This window comes from Arachis ipaensis, chromosome B04 (genome assembly GCF_000816755.2).
Source record: "Arachis ipaensis cultivar K30076 chromosome B04, Araip1.1, whole genome shotgun sequence".
NCBI classification, from domain to species: Eukaryota; Viridiplantae; Streptophyta; class Magnoliopsida; order Fabales; family Fabaceae; genus Arachis; species Arachis ipaensis.
This window is the reverse complement of record NC_029788.2, coordinates 126,903,182-126,911,157: the sequence shown is the minus strand read 5'-3', so window position 1 is coordinate 126,911,157 and position 7,976 is coordinate 126,903,182. Positions and strand designations below refer to the sequence as shown.

The window sequence follows — 7,976 nt, the reverse complement described above, 5'->3', positions numbered from 1 at the left end:
AGTGATAAAATAAATCAAATGGTTTTGAAAAATTTTGCAATTGAATTGAAGGTCTTTAAGAAATAAAGAGTATCAAATAATTAAAGATAGAAGATTAAGTATAACGATAGAATGCAAGTTAGCAAACTCAAATACTAGAGACAAATATCCAAAACCTCGAGTGTGAGAAAGAGAGTTAAGTTTGTGGAGGATAACCAATGCAAGCACAGAGGTTTGATGCGGCAATTACATTGAAATAACACCATTTTAGAAGGAATCCAACGTAAGCTAAGTATGGCAAAATGACATGAATGTGTCAGGCTCTCAGCCTTCATGCATGTTCTTTGAACTTTGAAAGGGTCTGCAGATGCCGTGTCCCCAAAATGAACGGCAACCAACATCACAATCTCGTGAGGTGAGTATGATTTATCATCACTTAGAACACCGAAAACAAGCTAAGGAAGTTTGTGGAGGTAATTAAATGAAGTGAAAGATAATTAAGGTTAGAAAGGTACCTGCGGGTGATGACTATATATGAGTAGAGAAGTCTTGAAGATTCATGTAACAAAGTCAAATAGTAGTGACAAAAATAGTATCACCATAACTGCTTCACTATAAAAACCGATTAGAGTGTCCAAATATTTCATCCATTGAAACCTATTTCGATAAAAATGACAATGATGGGGTTGTTGCATTCTGTTGCTTTGTCCATACAGTTTCTTCTCCTCTTCTCATCCTCCCTGTTTACAAACTGTTTAACTTTGAATGATTCAACTACTACTCATCATCATGAATGCCATCAACATGAAAGCAATGCCTTGCTCAGCTTTAAACAAAGCTTCTTCATAAGTCAGTCTGCATCTTACAATACTTTCAGTTATCCTAAAACTGTTTCCTGGATTCCAACCACAGATTGCTGCTCCTGGGATGGCATTGAATGCGATGAGCTCACAGGTCATGTCATTTCCATTGATCTTAGTAGCAGCCTGCTCTATGGTTCCATGGATGCTAATAGCACCCTTTTCTCACTTGTGCATCTTCAATGCCTTGATCTTTCTGACAATGACTTCAATCACTCGCAAATTCCAGCAAGGATAGGTCACTTGTCACAACTGAGGCATTTGAATCTTTCTCAATTTGGTGAAACCACATTGTCAGGTGAAGTCCCAACTCAAATTTCCCATTTGTCCAACTTGTTGTCCCTTGATCTAAGCAGCTATATTGACTAGCTTGATTTTCCAGTTATCAAGCGTTTACATCTCAAGGAATCCACTCTGCGAAGCTTAATTCAAAACTCAACAAGACTTGAACAACTTCGCCTTAATTTTGTGACCATTTCATCATCTTTACCTCACACGCTCACAAACCTTACATCTCTGCAAATACTCTCTTTTTGGCAATGTGAACTACATGGTGAGTTTCCTATCGGAATATTCTCTCTTGCAAACTTAACATATTTGAATTTTGCGGAAAACCAAAATCTGCAGGGCACATTACCTGCATCCATTGGAAACCTGACCAATTTAGCTCACTTGATTCTTGAAGATAATGTCTTTCATGGTGAAAGCTCTCGCTCTCTTTTTGGACTAGAGAATCTTGTAACTTTAGATCTATTTTCTAATTTTTTCGAAGGCCGCCTAGCACTTGACATGTTTTTGAAGCTAAAGATGCTTAATGTTCTTGATTTGTCTTTCAACAAATTGTCCTTGTTCTCACAAAATAGGGATGTCAATGTGACAATCCTTCCTCCAATTCAATGGTTAGGATTGAGTGGGTGCAATTTAAATGGAGAAATCCCAACTTGGATAATGAATCTAACCGCTTTAAATTGCTTGGGCCTTTCTCGAAATAATCTTCAAGGTGAAATTCCATATTTCTTCTTCAAGTTAGAAAACCTTACAATTCTCGATCTAATTCATAATATATTGGAAGGACAGATCGAGCTTGACATGCTTTCAAAGCTCCAAAAGCTTACTATTCTTTCTTTAGGCGGAGGCAACAAATTGTATTTTCTTGAAGGGAAGAACACTTCCAACGTAACAATTCCTTCTCAAATTCAAATGTTGGATTTAAGTTCATGCAATTTAGTTCGTTTTCCCAATTTTATACAACACTTGCAAGAGTTGACTCATCTTTACATATCAGACAACAGCATAAAGACAATACCGAGTTGGTTATGGAACAAAACAACTCTTGAGAGTTTGGAAATTTCCAACAACCTATTGATGGGAGAAATATCGCCCTCCATATGCAACCTGCAGTCCCTTATATATCTTGATTTATCTTCCAACTACTTAGTTGGCATGATTCCATCATGTTTGGGAAGCTTTAGTCAATCTCTTCAATATTTGTCGCTCGCAGGAAACAAACTGACTGGCAATATTCCTCAAACTTATGTGAAAGGAAATGCCCTTCAGTGGATTGATTTTAGTTCTAACAAGTTGTATGGTCAATTACCAAGAGCACTTGTCAACTGCAGAATGCTAGAGTTTCTTGATGTGAGACATAACCATTTCAATGACTCATTTACTTTCTGGTTAGGATCTCTTCCTAAGTTAAAGGTTGTTTCTTTACGTGATAATCAATTTCACGGAGCTATAATGTGTCCATTGAAATACACATTTCCCCAGCTTCAAATCATTGATCTCTCTCAAAATGGTTTCTCAACAAAATTAACATCAGAAATAATCATGTGCTTCAAATCGATGATCATATCCAACAAAAGACAACTGGATTTCAAGGACGAGATTTATTTAAGTTGGAATGTGTTTATAAATATTGATTTGCTTTCATTTTCAATGTTCAACAAAGGAGTTGTCATGGATTATCTTGGGGGTCAATACCTTCATCACATGGTAGCCATTGATCTTTCATGTAACGAAATTTCTGGAGAGATTCCAGATACCATGGGAAGTTTGAATGGTCTTGTTGTGCTCAACTTGTCTAATAACATGTTTAGTGGCACCATCCCATCTTCCTTCGGAAAGCTTTCAAATCTTGAAGTTCTCGACCTTTCTCTCAATGACTTGTCAGGGAATATTCCTCAACAACTCACAGGGCTAACCTTCTTGGATTTCTTCAATGTGTCTTTCAACAATCTCTCAGGTCCAATCCCAGAAAATGGGCAACTTTCAACATTTGATGAAAATTCATTTAAGGGAAACAAAGATTTGTGCGGGATTCGGTTGTTGAAGAAATGTGAAGATCATCCTAAGCTTCCATTGCAAAAACCTGATGGCGATCAAGATTCTGAGTCGGGATCTTTCTTTGAATTGTATTGGATGGTAATTGTAATTGGATATGGGGGTGGCCTTGTTGCTGGGTTAGCACTGGGAAATGCTTTCGCCGTAGATGTTTTTAGGTTGCTGAAAAAGATCTTTTAAGTCACAAGTCTATATGTTGGTCTTTGCATGTGTGTAAGATTATTTCTATTTTTGTGTTTGTATTTAAAGTTATTGTGTTTCTCTTATGTAAGAGTCAGCCATATGTAAACCCACATAAAAATAGACATGATAGAAAGATAAATATAGTGTGTTATATATCTATTTTAATTTTTCTATTTTTGAAATCAGAAAAACCATACTTTGTGTTCTTTGCGTACAATAATCCATTTCCCTTTGCATACTTTCTCTTATGCTTATGCTTATTCAAGACACGATGTCTTGTAAAAAGATTATAAGTATTCATTGATATGAAAAAGATTATAAGTAGATCAATTGGGCCAACAGTAATAATAAAATAAGATTTCCGAACAAAACTAAAATTACAACCATCCATAGTCTAAATATTTTCATTTGAAAAAGTTACTAACAAAAACAGAAAATTTCTTCTGCTTTTCTTTCTCTTCCATTTCAAGATGAAAAGTCAGCAACACCATAGAAAGAAGGAGAAGCAATGATGATCAATCTCTCTCTTTTCATAGTAAGAGCACTAATTTTTCTCATAGGAATTGAAGGAGAATAAGAAATAAAATTACAACAACACCCCATAGGGACAATATCCTCCTCTATCAAAGGGAGCACAGAACAACCCATTAAGGGAACAAAACCATAGTCCAGAAAAAAAGAGAGCAATTACCAATGAGTATGAAAGGTTAACATATCCATCTATACAGTATTCAGAAACATGATTTTAAGAATGCCAAATTAACCACAGTTAAGATGTGTTGAAGTAATTAGTATATTGATTTCCTACAGTTAACCCGTTCTATATATGTTGATGGCTTACATATATAACAACAAATAGGATCTTGTTAACTCTGAATTATTGCATGTTCATAAACTCTTGTCAATAATGCTTTTTAATTTCTTTTGGCAGTTATCAATAACATCTGTTGTAAAATTTAAAGCTATTGAGATATGGAAACATGCATAGAACAAAATTGATATGCCCCATCATATTTTACATTATTGTCAATATAACTACACATCTCTGTTCAAAGAATTGAGTAGAGGTTTCTTTCTTGCAGTTCTAAGCCGTTTGTGTTTGGATCATAGAAAAATGAAATGCTGTCACTGCCATCACAGAAGATCCCACCCAGTTCATCATCACTGGCTATGTTTTGTTGTTGATCCTTTGTGACTTCCTCGTCAAGTTCATCTCCACATGCATTGTTCGAGTTCTTTTCAACCAATTCCCTAAACAGCGAAGAGCGAAAGGGAAGGCCAAGAGCCGTGGGAGAACGACTTGGTGCTCGAGAATCAATACATTTTGTTATCAAGACTGATGCCTACAAAACATTGACAAAGCATTAGTAATTCATCTTCATGATCAGCAACCCCAAAAAGCACATATGTGCTGTGTTGATAATTAAAGACTGTATATATAAGGAGTATTTCACCTTGCAACACCCCTATATTCTTCAGAAGTCACTACTCTTCCTGCAATAATTATTAAAAGAAAACCGTATAATGTGTTCTTCGTTTTTCTGCATTCCTCTCAATTATGTTTTATTTTGAGAATTTAATTCATATAGGTCGCATTTGGATACTCAAACATAAATACAAGATAGCTATATGTATATATTTTTTCCCTTTTGAATAAAATAGAGTTGAAGTTAAGAGTTAGACTTTAGTCTACATTAAGAAAAACCTTAAGCCTTGTTTTCAGGATGGTGCATCTTATTGATTGATTCATAAATAAATGATCCTTCAACAAAATGGTAAAAATGATTGCTAAGAGAGTTTAGTTTTCAGTAATTATTATCAATGATCTTTTTTTGCTTTATAGGTCATCGCAAGCAAGAAAATGGTATTCATAGTAAAAGCATCTCTTGAGTTGTATGTTTTTTATTGGAACGTTGATATATGACTCAAAAACTGCTCAATTCTTGTGATCTTGAGCAAGTATTAATGTTATTTTTATTGCTAAAATTGAAGTAATACTTTTTTAATATTAAAAAAATTTAATTTAAAAATTAAAGGTAAAAAGTGTCGCAAAAATATAAAGAAGTGTGGTATTAAGTTATTAACTTTAGCAATAGGTTTTAATTACTGGTAAAGTTTATAACTACCGCAGCTACTATAATAAGTCACCGTAGACTTTACTTAATATATATACCATTAAATAATAAGATATACAAATATTATTTTCCTTGTTAGCAATAATATTTATGCTTTCGATTCTGGCAGCAGTTACTTTTTCTCTTACGTATAGTTGAGAAAGTTATTTTTATAAGAACTAAAAATTGCACCTTAAAGTATACTGTTAAAGAACTACACTACATATAAAATAGGAAGCAGAGACAAGAGAGAGTGATGCTTGGGGTGGATAACTAAGCAGAAAGGCTATTCTTCTGCATAAGATAAGGTTTGAAATAAAGTTGAACAAATATACCTATACTGCTATACATGATATGATGACTATGAGATACCATATATATACGGATGGCCAAGTTATGGAAAAACTTGAAAATGACATGAATTGCCACAGTATCTCAATTATTCTAAACCAGTATGTGGTTTCAAAAGTCCGCAGAACCAGCCATAACAACGATCACTATCTTTCTTTTCTTCCACGAAATGAGCAGCAATATCACACTCGGAATAATACAGATGCATGTGATGTTACTTGCTGCATGTCTGCTACACAGTATCACCATCACTGCTTCACTATAAAAACCGATTAGAGTGTCCCAAACATTCCATCCATTGAAACCTACTGCTATACGATCACAATAATGGGGTTCTTATGTTCTCTTACTTTCTCCATTCAGTTTCTTTTCTCTTCTCATCTTCCCTCTTCACAAACTGTTTTACTTTGAATCTGTTGGTTTATGGTATAACCAGAAATATTTAGGACAGAGATATAAGAAAAATACGTAGGTGAAAGGAATGGGAATCAAAACTTTTTTACTTTGCAGTACATTTATAGGATTTTAATCCATGACACTACCACATCACCACTAAACTAGGAAGTGGGATGAACAGAAACTGCCACATACCCACTAGATAAGGAAGTGGAATAACAAAAACTACTTTTCTCCTAAAGTGCAGGAACCACTAATTGACTAAAACAACAAACTGAAACAATAATAAAAAAAAAAAAACTTAATGCAGTCCAAAAGCAAATAATTAACACTCCTCCTTGCTTTAGGATCTGCAAACTCCAATTTTCTGCCTCAATAGCTCAAACTTGCTGACAGGAAGTGGCTTTGTAAACAAATCTGCCAATTGATCTTCTGACCTGCAATAAACCAAAGTTATTTCTCCATTTTGCTGCATCTCTCTTAAGAAGTAGAGCTTGATGTTAAAATGTTTAGTCTTGCCATGACACACTGGATCCTTTGAAATCGCAATTGCTGCCTGGTTGTCGATAAACACTTCTGTCTTGTGATTCTGTTGGAGATGTAAATCACATAAGATCTTTTTCAGCCACAAAACTTGATTTACAGCTGCTGTTGCTGCTATGAATTCAGATTCTGCAGTGGATTGTGCTACTGTCTCCTGCTTCTTTGTGCACCATGAAAAAACTCCTGAGCCTAAACTGAAACAATATCCGGAAGTGCTCTTCATGTCATCAATGGATCCAGCCCAGTCACTATCAGAGAATCCACACAACTTGAAATTTTGACAGCTCTCAAACTTCACACCATAATCAACAGTACCTTTAATATATCTCAATACCCTTCTTGCTGCCTTTAAATGCATTTCACTAGCACAATGCATAAATCGAGAGAGAAGACTTACAGCAAACAAAATGTCCGGCCTTGTTGCAGTGAGATACATTAAACATCCAATCAAGCTCCTGTAATAGCCTTCATCAACTTTATCAGCACCATCTTCTTTGCTCAGCTTCTCCTTTTGGTTCATTGGTGTGCTAACCGCTTTGCACTCCTCCATCTGGAATTTTTTTAAGATTTCCTTAGCATATTTTTTTTGACATATGAACACATCATCCTCATTTTGTTTGATCTCAATTCCAAAAAAATAAGACATAAGACCAAGATCAGTCATTTCAAAAACTTGCATCATTTCTTGCTTGAATTCTTCAACCAAACTTGTATCATCTCCAGTTACTAATCTATTTCTCCTTTCACTAACTCCATTTTGCTCTGGAGTGTATGGGGTTGTGAGTTGATGTACAATACCAGCTTCTTCACAAAATTGATCAAATTGTGTTGAGGTGTACTCCTTCCCATTATCTGATCTTAGAAATTGTATCTTGCACCCACTTTGAGTTTCCACCATATTCTTGAACTTTACAAAGACTCCAGCCACTTCATGCTTGAATTTCAAGAAAAAAATCCAGCACATTCTTGTAAAATCATCTATGAAAAGAATAAAGTATAGACTACCTTGTAACGATGGAGTTCTTTGAGGTCCTGCCACATCAGTGTGGATGAGTTGCAGCTTTTAAGAGGCTCTCCAAACTGTTTTGGGAAATGACACTCTGTTTTGTTTACCAAATTGATAGGCATTACAATTTGGCAAATGATCAGAGAGTATTGGTAGACCTTCAATCATGTCTTTCCTCTTCATGTTCAGCATCCTTTGAAT

General features: G+C 35.1%; 1 pseudogene; it reads left to right on the top strand.

Annotated features, from left to right (window-relative positions):
• On the top strand, window positions 590–3,493 carry LOC107637266 (annotated as a pseudogene).